The following is a 13,985-nucleotide window of genomic DNA, read 5'->3' on the forward strand; positions in this document are numbered from 1 at the left end:
CGTTGAAGGGCATCTTGGTTCTTTCCACAGTTTGGCGACCGTGGCCATTGCTGCTATAAACATTGAGTACAGAGGGCCCTTCTTTTCACTACATCTGTATCTTTGGGGTAAATACCCAGTAGTGTAATTGCAGGGTCATAGGGAAGCTCTATTTTTAATTTCTTGAGGAATCTCCACACTGTTCTCCAAAGTGGCTGCACCAACTTGCTTTCCCACCAACAGTGTAAGAGGGTTCCCCTTTCTCCACATCCCCTCCAACACATGTTTCCTGTCTTGCTAATTTTGGCCATTCTAACTGGTGGAAGATGATATCTCAATGTGGTTTTAATTTGAATCTCCCTGATGTATAGTGATGATGAACATTTTTTCATGTGTCTTATAGCCATTTGTATGTCTTTATTGGAGAAGTGTCTGTTCATATCTTCTGCCCATTTTTTGATATGATTGTCTGTTTTGTGTGTGTTGAGTTTGAGGAGTTCTTTATAGATCCTGGATATCAACCTTTTGTCTGTACTGTCATTTGCAAATATCTTCTCCCATTCCATGGGTTGCCTCTTTGTTTTGTTGACTATTTCCTTTGCTGTGCAGAAGCTTTTGATTTTGATGAAAGGGATTGCATTAAATGGGTAGATTGCTTTAGGTAGCATAGACATTTTCACCATATTTGTTCTTCCAATCCAGGAGCATGGAACATTTTTCCATTTCTTTGTGTCTTCCTCAATTTCTTTCATGAGTACTTTATAGTTTTCTGAGTCTAGATTCTTTGTTTCTTTGGTTAGGTTTATTCCTAGGTATCTTATAGTTTTGGGTGCAATTGTAAATGGGATTGACTCCTTAATTTCTCTTTCTTCTGTCTTGTTGGTGTAAAGAAATGCAACTGATTTCTCTGCATTGTCTTTATATCCTGACACTTTACCAAATTCCTGTACAAAATCTAGCAGTTTTGGAGTGGAGTCTTTTGGGTTTTCCACATATAATATCATATCATCTGCAAAGAGTGATAGTTTGTCTTCTTTGCCGATTTGGATGCCTTTAATTTCCTTTTGTTGCCTGATTGCTGAGGCTAGGACTTTTAGTACTATGTTGAATAGCAGTGGTGATAATGGACATCCCTGCTGTGTTCCTGACCTTAGTGGAAAAGTTTTCAGTTTTTCTCCATTGAGAATGATATTTGTGGTGGGTTTTTCATAGATGGCTTTGATGATATTGAGGTATGTACACTCTATCCCTATACTTTGCAGAGTTTTGATCAGGAAGGGATGCTGTACTTTGTCAAATGCTTTTTCAGCATCTATTGAGAGTATCATATGGTTCTTGTTCTTTCTTTTATTAATGTATTGTATCACATTGATTGATTTGCAGATGTTTAACCAACGTTGCAGCCCTGGAATAAATCCCACTTGGTTGTGGTGAATAATCCTTTTTATGTACTGTTGGATCCTATTGGCTAGCATTTTGGTGAGAATTTTCGCATCTGTGTTCATCAAGGATATTGGTCTGTAATTCTTTTTTTTTGATGGGATCTTTGTCTGGTTTTGGGATCAAGGTGATGCTGGCCTCATAAAATGAGTTTGGAAGTTTTCCTTCCATTTTTATTTTTTGGAACAGTTTCAGGAGAATAGGAATTAATTCTTCTTTATATGTTTGGTAAAATTCCCCTGGGAAGCCCTCTGGCCCTGGGCTCTTGTTTGTTTGGAGATTTTTGATGACTGTTTCAATCTCCTTACTGATTATGGGTCTGTTCAGGTTTTCTATTTCTTTCTGGTTCAGTTGTGGTAGTTTATATTTCTTTAGAAATGCATCCATTTCTTCCAGATTGTCAAATTTGCTGATGTATAGTTGTTCACAACACGTTTTTATGATTGTTTGTGTTTCTTTGGTGTTGGTTTTGATCTCTCCTCTTTCATTAATGATTTTATTTATTTGGGTCCTTTCTCTTTTCTTTTTGATAAGTCTGGCCAGGGGTTTATCAATCTTATTAATTCTTTCAAAGAACCAGCTCCTACTTTCGCTGATTTGTTCTATTGTGTTTTTTTGTTTGTTTGTTTTGTTTATGTTGTTTGTTTCTATTTCATTGACTTCTGCTCTGGTCTTTATTATTTCACTTCTCCTGCTGGGTTTAGGCTTTCTGTGTTGTTCTTTCTCCAGCTCCTTTAAGTGTAGGGTTAGGTTGTATATTTGAGACCTTTCTTGTTTTTGAGAAAGGCTTGTACCGGTATATATTTTCCTCTCAGGACTGCCTTTGCTGTGTCCCACAGATTTTGAACCATGTGTTTTCATTATCATTTGTTTCCATGAATATTTTCAATTCTTTGAATTTCCTGGTTGACCCATTCATTCCTTAGAAGGAAGCTCTTTATTCTTCATGTACTTGGATTCTTTCCAAATTTCCTCTTGTGATTGAGTTCTAGCTTCAGAGTATTGTGGTCTGAAAATATGCAGGGAATGATCTCAGTCTTTTGATACTGTTTGAAACCTGATTTATGACCCAGGAAGTGATCTATTCTGGAGAATGTTCCATGGGCACTAGAGAAGAATGTGTATTCTGTTATTTTGGGATGGAATGTTCTGAATATACCTGTGATGTCCATCTGGTCCAGTGTATCATTTAAGGCCTTTATTTCCTTGTTGATCTTTTGCTTGGATGATCTGTCCATTTCAGTGAGGGAGTGTTAAAGTCCCCTACTATTATTGTATTATTGTCGATATGTTTCTTTGATTTTGTTACTAATTGGTTTGTATAATTGGCTGCTCCCATGTTAGGGGCATAAATATTCAAAATTGTTAGATCTTCTTGTTGGATAGACCCTTTGAGTGTGATACAGTGTCCTTCCTCATCTCTTATTATAGTCTTTGGCTTAAAATCTAATTGGTCTGATATAAGGATTGCCACTCCTGCTTTTTTCTGATGTCCATTAGCATGGTGAATTGTTTTCCACCCCCTCACTTTAAATCTGGAGGTGTCTTTGTGTCTAAAATGAGATTCTTGTAGACAGCACATTGATGGTTTTTTTTTTTTTTTTTCTTAATCCATTCTGATACCCTGCGTCTTTTGATTGGTGCATTTAGCCCATTTACATTCAGGGTAACTATTGAGAGATATGAATTTAGTGCCATTGTATTGCCTGTAAGGTGACTGTTACTGTATATTGTCTATTCCTGTCTGATCTACTACTTTTAGGCTCTCTCTTTGCTTAGAGAAACACTTTCAACATTTCCTGTAGAGCTGGTTTGGTGTTTACAAATTCTTTGTTTTTGTTTGTCCTGGAAACTTTTTATCTCTCCTTCTATTTTCAATGATAGCCTAGATGGATATAGTATTCTTGGCTGCATGTTTTTCTCATTTACTGCTCTGAATATATCATGCCAGCTCTTTCTGGCCTGCCAGATCTTTGTGGATAAGTCCACTGCCAATCTAATATTTTTACCATTGTATGTTACAGACTTCTTGTCCCAGACTTCTTTCAGGATTTTCTCTTTGTTGCTAAGACTTGCAATTTTACTATTAGATGATGGGGCATGAACTTATTCTTATTGATTTTTGAGGGGGTTCTCTGTGCCTCCTGGAATTTGATGCTTTGCCATATTAGGGAAATTCTCTACAATAATTCTCTCCAATATACCTTCTGCTCCCCTCTCTCTTTCTTCTTCTGGAATCCCAATTATTCTCATGTTGTTTCATCTTATGGTATCACTTATCTCTCAAATTCTCCCCTTGTGGTCCAGTAGTTGTTTGTCTCTTTTGCTCAGCTTCTTTATTCTCTGTCATTTGGTCTTCTATATCACTAATTCTCTCTTCTGCCTCATTTATCCCAGAAGTAAGAGCCTCCATTTTTGACTGCACCTCATTAATAGCTTTTTTTGATTTCAAGATGGTTAGATTTTAGTTCTTTTATTTCTCCAGAAAGGGCTTTTTATCTCTCTGGAGAGGGTTTCTCTAATATCTTCCATGCCTTTTTTGAGCCTGGCTAGCACTTTGAGAATCATCATTCTGAACTCTAGATCTGACATATTACTAATGTCCATATTGATTAGGTCCCTGGCCTTTGGTACTGCCTCTTGTTCTTTTTTTTTTTTTTTTTTTTTTTTTTTGTGGTGAGTTTTTCTGCCTTGTCATTTTATCCAGATAAGAATATATGAAGGACCAAATAAAATACTAAAATGGTGGCAAAGATCCCAGCAACATGTGCTTTAACCAAATCAGAAGAGACCCCCAATCATGGGGGGGGGGGGAAAGGGGGTAAAATGAAATTCAGAAGAAAAAAATTTAAAACAAATATAGAAAAAAAAATAAAAAAGAAACAGGGTCACCCACTTAATTTGGGGAGTATTTTGGTCTCTTAGAAGAAACTACCTCCCAAAATTTTAAAGAATGAAAAACATATATAAGGTTAAACACGATGAAGGGTTGAAATATGACTATAAAGATGAAACTTTTTTTTTTAAATTTCTAAAAAGGAGTTGATAAGATAAGTTGGTTGGGAGACTAAAGAAAAAGAAAGTAGAGAGAATTTGCTCAGGTTGGAGACTAGAACAAAGCCCCGTGCTAGATTTAGGGTATATTTTGATCTATTAGAAGAAGTTGTATCCCAAATTTTTTTAGAAGAAAAAACCCTATGTGTATACAAAAAATAAAGTTAGATACAATGAAGGATAAAATATGACTATAATAATGAAGGTTCAAGAAAGATTTTTTTTGAGAGGTATTGTTAAGATAAACTAGTTAAAAAATGTTGAAAGGGGAAAGGGTAAAAGTTAAAAAAAAATTAGCAGAAGAGAAAAATAAAATTAAAAAAATTAATTAACTTTGAAAGACTAAAGAATCATGGGGAGAAAGCCATGAATTTCATGCTTTGCTTTCTTCTCCTCTGGAATCCCGCTGTTCTCCTTGGTAAGTTACCTTGGTCATGGCTGGATTTCTTGCTGATCTTCTTGGGGAAGGGCCTGTTGTAGTGATTCTCAAGTGTCTTTGCCCAAGGCAGAATTGTACCACACTTACCAGGGACCAGGCTAAGTAATCCACCCAGGTTCGCTTTCTGGAGCTTTTGTTCCCTGAATGCTTTCCATTGAGTTCCAGAGGATGGGAATGAAAATGGTGGCCTCCCAATATGTGGCCCAAAGGAGCCAAGAGCTCGGGGCCCCGTTCCTCAGCGCCCTCAGAGAAAAGCGCTCAATCACTCCTGTCTCCCCGGCCTCTGGCTCTGCTCCAAGTTCACCCAGCCTGTGATCAGGCATCTCCATCTCTAGCACACAGGCCTGCCTGGAGTCTCCAAACCCCGCAGACCCCTGAGCTCTTTCAGTGGAGTCTTCCTGGATCTTGTAGTGTCCCCGCTCACAGATCAGTGGCCTGTGCCATGGACCACAGTTTAAGGTAACCCCGAGTTGAGAGCTCACTCCTCGACTCTGTCTCTGTAGCCAGCTTCCCTGCTGTAATACCTGTGAGCTCTGCAACACTCAGACACCCCTGATCCTTCTGTGACCCCATGGGACCTGAGACCACATTGTCCCTGCGTGGGCTTCACCCCAGTTTAGCCTCTGGAGAGATGTCCCTCAGTGGAGCAGACTTTAAAAGTCCTGATTTTGTGCCCCGTTGTTCTGTTGCTTGCTGGGAGCCGGCCCTTCCCCCTGCGGTCTATGTTCCCGTCACTTTGGATTCACTTCTCTGCCGGTCCTCCCTTTCAGAAAGTGGTCGATTTTCTGTTTCTAGAATTGTTGCTCTTCTTCTCTTCGATCTCCTGTTGGATTTGTAGGTGTTTGCAATGGCTTGATAAGCTATCTAGCTGACCTCCTGCTACCAAATGTTGTCTCAGCCTGCTACTTCCCCGCCAACTTGACTCCTCCCCCAAAAATAGATTTCTCATTAAAACGAAAATTTGAAAACAAAACCAATTATCTGATATGTTGAAAAAAGTAGTCTCTTGGAAGTTATTCTGTGATCTTTGGAAATACAAGTATAGCCCTAACTCTGTGGTTAACTAGTTTTGGACACAGAATTTGCCATCCCTGGTCCCCACATCCCATTTGATGTGTGGGTATTGGTCTATGTGTGTCCAAAGAGTCCTTCCTGTTCCAACAGCTTATGAACCTGTGTTGAAGAGCAGGAAAGGGTCTGCTGAAAAGAGGCTTTCTTTTCTCACTCGAGAGAAGAGTTGTAGGTTAGTAATGGAGAAGGTTTCCTTACAGGGTTTTTGTTTGTTTGTTTATTTTTTGATTTTGTGACATTGTGAGATCCTAGCAGGCACAATAGTAGATGGTTTAAAATAGACTTGATGACATTACTGATTATCAGGTAAGTTTCTATTGTCTTTCTTATCTGTGTCCAAGCTGGAATTGGGCTAGTCTCACAGGTAATATTGGTTGAGCCAAGCAGGATTCTTTCCAGGGGTGCCCTTCTTTTTGTTGGTACCAGTGGAGAATGATCTTCTTGAGGGAAATCTCAGTCTATTTGCAATATATGTGGATTATTCTCCCCGGTGTTCAGGTAAAGGAAACTTGATCCTGAGAGATTCTCATATTGTAATCTTCACTTGAAGAGAAAAGGAGAGAAATCAGAGGTACTTGAACAAGTTGACTGGACCTACAAACCAAGCCAAAACACATATAAGTCCATGGGATTGGCATTGCCAGTGACTATTCCCCTCCAGGAAGGTGCATGAATCTGGATTGGGAAGGCAGTGGTAGCCCTTTTCCTCAGAGGAAAGGATGGGGGAGGAAAGCTTGCTTTAGAACCAAGGAAAGATCTTCTCAGTAAGATCTGCCTCCATTATTTTATGTTTCTGGTATAAAGAACCTTCATAGCCCAAAGACCACACCAAAACACCCATGTTATTGTAATTCATTATTATCTTCCTTTTGAGGTCAACACCTTCACAGTTTTCCTTTAGGTTTTGCTTCAGTAACATCTGTCCTTGAGCTCTTTTTTACTCTAAGCTATAGATTTTTCACCATATTTTGCAAGAATGTGGGAAGGTATATGGTTATCATGAGAATAGAAAGAAAAGTAATATTCTGTATAATAAAATGAGACAGTAATCTCACAACTTTATACTGAAGTAATTTGTAGAAAGTTGACAAAGCTTGGGAAATATTAACAATGACTATAGTTATTTCTTTACATGCTATGATGTTACTATACTCTGCTATGGATGAAGAAAGATCTTGGAAGAAATAGATATTTTGGTTTATTACCCTCAACTCTTTTCATATTCAGAATTCTTAGTTTTTCAGAATTAAAACAATATTTTACTATTGTTTGGGGGACAAGTAAGACATGTGACTTTTAAAGAGTCCCTGAATTCCTGTGTTAGCTGAGATGGCTCAGTGAAGTAGTTCAGTTATAATGGGAAAGGACACTGTGATGTGTTGACCCTGTGCGAGACCTGTCCTGTATGCAACCTTCTTCAGTCCCCAGCAACCCTAGGAGAAAGATGTGTTAACTTTCCTGGATCATCCTGTCAGTTAAGTGGCTGAACGTGAATCCAAAACTAGGTTTACAGCAATCCAAAGGCATTGTAGTTTCCATCATTCATTCATTCATTCATTGAAAGTCAGCTCACCATTGTACACACTAGTCATAATTTCCTTCCCAGAAAGCTTCTCTTGGATGGAGAAGCAGAAAAAATTTATACTTCCGAAAGCCAGCTTAGGCCTCAAAGAAGCAATTATAGATGATAAGTGACCTAATAAAGAAACATCACGGATTTTGTCCTTGGGTTCCTAGCTCAGACCTTGCTGAGGACACAGACGCCGGAGAAAAGTCCTGTGAGACAGTAGCCAGGTCCCTGTGGAAGGTAGAAAGGTCATGGTAGAATTTATCAGTCTTATTTGATTGACCATGTCATGGTCTCCCACCCAAATTGACTTGATGGTCTGTGCAATCTATCACCTTTCTTCACTGAGTGAAATCTCCCATGGGTAGAGCCACTTACAGCTCCACAGATTGGCCACCAGGATGACCTGTGGCTGGAGCAGCATCCTGCCAACTCTTGTCAGGAGAGGTGGTTGAATATTAGGCTGATCACAGAGCAAATCTGAGGGTTGATGTACTAAGAAGTGGTGCTCTGAACACACAGCTAAGACGCATAGACTGTGGAGAAAGGGAGCCACAGTATTTACACCAAAACATCCTGCAAAATAGGGCTGCAAACTATATCAGCAGATTCCTCTCATTACTCTGTGATTGTTACCATCCAGTGATAACAATGTAAAGAAACTATTTTCTTCTTAAAGGACTAATCTCGGTCACTGGTTCAAATCAGAGAGTGGGAGAGGGTGAGAGATGGGGGAGGAATTTTACAGTTCTCTTCTATGAGTTAAGATTATCTCTTTCCTCTCGCTGTATCATCCTCTCTCTCTCTCTCTTTCTCATGTCCTTCCACTGCATTTTAGGTAACTTCTAGTGGCCTATCTTTATGTTAAGTAATTCTTTCCTTATATCTCTTAAATCCACTGGTGAGCATTTCAGGGTTCTCTATTCTATTACTGTGTATTTTTTATTCTTGAATTTTCTTTGGTTCTCTCCCATAATTATCATTTGGGTCTTTCTATAATTTTTGCTGAATTCTCCTGTCTGATCTTGCATGTTGTCCATCTTTTCTACAGATTAGAGCCTTTAACATATTAATCATATTTATTTTAAATTCCTGATATTTCCAGTACCTGTGTCATGTCTTTGTCTGGTTCTGGGTATTGTTTTGTGTCCTCAGACTGTGCTTCTTGTTGACCTATTGCATACATCTAAATTTTGGTCTAGAAGCTGGACATGTTTATGGTATAGTAGATACTGATGTAAATATATTTTGTGTTTGAAAATGATCACATCTTTCTTGGTAGACCTTTAGTGTAGAGTTTTGGGTTAACTATTTAGGAGTTAGACTGGATTTGGAAATTTGTTGTTGCTAAGTTAACAGGGTTGAAATATTGTCAAAGTTTAGACACTTAAGAATCCTCTGGTTCTACTTTGTCTTTTCTCTTCACTTGTCTTTGAGTCCTCTCCTTGTTCTGCTCCCCAGAGAGAGTCTGTCTCTTGCAGCTCTCTGAGCTCTATTCCACTCTTTTACTCAAGGTTTGCTAGCATGGGGGTGAAAGGTCAGCAATGGGGACATACTCTGATATTTTTATTAAGTATCAATTTTAAGAAGATGCAGTGAAAGGGGGTGTTAAGGACATGGACTTCACAAGTCTTTCTGCCTCTTTTCCAGAGGTAGAACATTTTAAATCCTTGTCTCCCCCCCACCCCAAGCAGCAAGAGTTACCCACCTACTTCAGGTTGTGATTTGATACCCATCCTTCTGCAGATGAAAACTTGTTACTGGGGCACCTGTGTGGCTCAGTGGGTTAAGCCTCTGCCTTCAGCTGAGGTCATGGTCTCAAGGGTACTGGGATGGAGCTGCTTTCCCCCCTCTCTCTGCATGCCTCTCTGCCTACTTGTGATCTCTCTGTCTTTCAAAAAAAATAAATAAAATCTTTTTTAAAATGTTACTTTTGGACATAGAGGAGATGTTTCTAGGGAACATTTTTGTGGTCCTCTCCTTTGCCTTTCCTTAACTGTAGTGGGATTCCACCAGTGCCTTCCCCCGCAGATGAAGTCACTTGTTTCCTACAGTGGTGATGGGGGTAGATTAGGTCTGGGTGGATTTAGTAGTAGCTGTTGTTCCCCACCTGCAGCACTAAGGGAAGCTTTCTCTGGATTGTCCTTGATCTTTTCTGAGATAATTTTGTGGAGTTTTTAGAGAAAAAGCTTGAAAGGTGCTGGCAAATACTCTATTTATGGTCCTATACTCAGTATTTATTATTTAATTAATAGAATCAACTTTAATCTCATGACCAGCTGAATGTATTTGACAACATTTGCCCAATGTGAACAAATTCTCACATTCTTTTTCTCCCTGAAAATGCTTCTCTGTAATCAGTGTTTGATTAAGTCAAATACTCTGCAACCTCAGCTCTCTAATGAGTTCAGTCATTAAATTTCAATTTGTTTTGCATTCTTGGATATTATTATAAGATAGCAGCACTACTGTTTTCTGTAATCTATATGTTTGAGAACATGTAGGCCCTCTTTCCCATTTTTAAAAAATTAAAAAAAAAATTCTTTACATTAAAATTCTATCAAAAACAGAAGAAAAGTAAATTTTAGGTTACTTCTACCCAAATTCTACTATTTCTCTTTCTCATTTTTAATAGGATTTTTAAAATATTATTATTGTGTTATAATATTTCTCTGTTATGGATACAATCTCCTCTTTGATATATATTTTGAAAATATTTCCTCCTACTCTATGGCTTTTCCTTCCATTGTCCTGAAATTTCCCATTTTCCTTCTTTTATTAGTTTTGCAAAGAGCAAAAATGCTAATTTTTTTAATTTTTATTTTTATTATTTTTTTTATAAACATATAATGTATTTTTATCCCCAGGGGTACAGGTGTGTGATTTGCCAGGTTTACACACTTCACAGTACTCACCATAGCACATACCCTCCCCAATGTCCCTAACCCCACCCCCCTCTCCCAAGCCCCCTCCCCCCAGCAACCCTCAGTTTGTTTTGTGAGATTAAGAGTCACTTATGGTTTGTATCCCTCCCAATCCCATCTTGTTTCATTTATTCTTCTCCTACCCCCTTAACCCCCCAATTTTGCATCTCCACTTCCTCATATCAGGGAGATCATATGATAGTTGTCTTTCTCCAATTGACTTATTTCACTAAGCATGATACCCTCTAGTTCCATCCACGTCATCGCAAATGGCAAGATTTCATTTCTTTTGATGTCTGCATAGTATTCCATTGTGTATATATACCACCTCTTCTTTATCCATTCATTTCTTGATGGACATCTAGGTTCTTTCCATAGTTTGGCTATTGTAGACATTGTTGCTATAAACATTCGGGTGCATGTGCCCCTTCGGATCACTACGTTTGTATCTTTAGGGTAAATATCCAGTAGTGCAATTGTTGGGTCATAGGGTAGTTCTATTTTCAACATTTTGAGGAACCTCCATGCTGTTTTCCAGAGTGGTTGCATTAGCTTGCATTCCCACCAACCGTGTAGGAGGGTTCCCCTTTCTCCGCATCCTCGCCAGCATCTGTCATTTCCTGACTTGTTAATTTTAGCCATTATGACTGGTGTGAGGTGATATCTCTTGTGGCTTTGATTTGTGTTTCCCTGATTCCGAGGGATGTGGAGCAATTTTTCATGTGTCTGCTGGAGATCTGGATGTCTTCTTTGCAGAATTGTCTGTTCATGTCTTCTGCCCATTTCTTGATTGGATTATTTGTTCTTTGGGTGTTGAGTTTGCTAAGTTCTTTATAGATTTTGGACACTAGCCCTTTATCTGATATGTTGTTTGCAAATATGTTCTCCCATTCTGTCAGTTGCCTTTTGGTTTTGTTAACTGTTTCCTTTGCTGTGCAAAAGCTTTTGATTTTGATGAAATCCCGACAGTTCATTTTTGCCCTTGCTTCCCTTGCCTTTGGCGATGTTCCTAGGAAGACGTTGCTGCAGCTGAGGTCAAAGAGGTTGTTGCCTATGTTCCCCTCAAGGATTTTGATGGAATCCTTTCTCACATTGAGGTTCTTCATCCATTTTGAGTCTATTTTCGCGTGTGGTGTAAGGAAAGGGTCCAATTTCATTTTTTCTGCATGTGGCTGTCAATTTTCCCGACACCATTTGTTGAAGAGGCTGTCTTTTATCCATTGGACATTCTTTCCTGCTTTGTCGAAGATTAGGTGACCATAGAGTTGAGGGTCTATTTCTGGGCTCTCTATTCTGTTTCATTGAAATATGTGTCAGTTTTTGTGCCAGTACGATGCTGTCTTGATGATGACAGCTTTGTAATAGAGCTTGAAGTCCGGAATTGTGATGTCACCGACTTTGGCTTTCTTTTTCAATATTCCTTTGGCTATTCGAGGTCATTTCTGGTTCCATATAAATTTTAGGATTATTTGTTCCATTTCTTTGAAAAAAATGGATGGCATTTTGATAGGAATTGCATTAAATGTGTAGATTGCTTTAGGGGGCATAGACATTTTCACAATATTTGTTCTTCCAATCCAGGAGCATGGAACATTTTTCCATTTCTTTGTGTCTTCCTCAATTTCTTTCAGGAGTACTTTATAGTTTTCTGAGTCTAGATTTTTCGCTTCTTTGGTTAGGCTTATTCCTAGGTATCTTAGGGTTTTGGGTGCAATTGTAAATGGGATTGACTCCTTAATTTCTCTTTCTTCTGTCTTGTTGTTGGTGTAAAGAAATGCAACTGATTTCTGTGCATTGATTTTATATCCTGACACTTTACTGAATTCCTGTACAAGTTCTAGCAGTTTTGGAGTGGAGACTTTTGGGTTTTCCACATATAGTATCATATCATCTATGAAGAGTGATAGTTTGACTTCTTCTTTGCTGATTTGGATGCCTTTAATTTCCTTTTGTTGCCTGATTGCTGAGGCTAGGACTTCTAGTACTATGTTGAATAGCAGTGGTGATAATGGACATCCCTACTGTGTTCCTAACCTTAGCACAAAAGCTTTCAGTTTTTCTCCATTGAGAATGATATTTGCAGTGGGTTTTTCATAGATGGCTTTGATGATACTGAGGTATGTGCCCTCTATCCCTACATTTTGAAGAGTTTTGATCAGGAAGGGAAGCTATACTTTGTCAAATGCTTTTTCAGCATCTGTTGAGAGTAACATATGGTTCTTGTTCTTTCTTTTATTAATGTGTTGTATCACATTTATTGATTTCCGGATGTTGAACCAACGTTGCAGCCCTGGAATAAATCCCACATGGTCATGGTGTATAATCCTTTTAATGTACTGTTGAATACTATTGGCTAGCATTTTGGTGAGAATTTTCGCATCTGTGTTCATCAAGGATATTGGTCTGTAATTCTATTTTTTAATGGGATCCTTGTCTGGTTTTGGGATCAAGGTGATGCTGACCTCATAAAATGAATTTGGAAGTTTTCCTTCCATTTCTATTTTTTGGAACAGTTTCAGGAGAATAGGAATTAGTTCTTCTCTAAATGTTTGGTAAAATTCCCCTGGGAAGCCGTCTGGCCCTGGGCTCTTGTTTGTTTGGAGATTTTTGATGACTGTTTCAATCTCCTTACTGGTTATGGGTCTGTTCAGGTTTTCTATTTCTTCCTGCTTCAGTTGTGGTAGTTTATATGACTCTAGGAATGCATCCATTTCTTCCAGATTGTCGAATTTGTTGGCATAGAGTTGCTCATAGTATGTTTTTATAATTGTCTGTATTTCTTTGGTGTTAGTTGTGATCTCTCCTCTTTCATTCATGATTTTATGTATTTGGGTCCTTTTTCTTTTCTTTTTATAAGTCTAGCCAGGGGTTTATCAATCTTATTAATTCTTTCAAAGAACCAACTCCTAGTTTAATTGATGTGTTCTATTGTTTTTTTTTTTGGTTTCGATTTCATTGATTTCTGCTCTGATCTTTATGACTTCTCTTCTCCTGCTGGGTTTAGGGTTTCTTTCTTGTTCTTTCTCCAGCTCCTTTAGGTGTAGGGTTAGGTTGTATATTTGAGACCTTTCTTGTTTCTTGAGAAAGGCTTGTACCGCTATATATTTTCCTCGCAGATCTGCCTTTGTTGTGTCCCAGAGATTTTGAACCGTTGTGTTTTCATTATCATTTGTTTCCATGATTTTTTTCAATTCTTCTTTAATTTCCTGGTTGACCCATTCGTTCTTTGGAAGGATGCTGTTTAGTCTCCATGTATTTGGGTTCTTTCCAAATTTCCTCTTGTGATTGAGTTCTAGCTTCAGAGCATTGTGGTCTGAAAATATGCAGGGAATGATCTCAATCTTTTGATATAGGTTGAGACCTGATTTAAAACCCAGGATGTGGCCTATTCTCGAGAATGTTCCATGTGCACTAAAGAAGAATGTGTATTCTGTTGCTTTGGGATGATATGTTCTGAATATATCTGTGATGTCCATCTGGTCCAGTGTGTCTTTTAAGTACTTTAATTCCT

The sequence above is a fragment of the Lontra canadensis genome, unplaced genomic scaffold (genome assembly GCF_010015895.1).
Source record: "Lontra canadensis isolate GAN:19392208 unplaced genomic scaffold, GSC_riverotter_1.0 scaffold48, whole genome shotgun sequence".
Lineage (NCBI taxonomy): Eukaryota > Metazoa > Chordata > Mammalia > Carnivora > Mustelidae > Lontra > Lontra canadensis.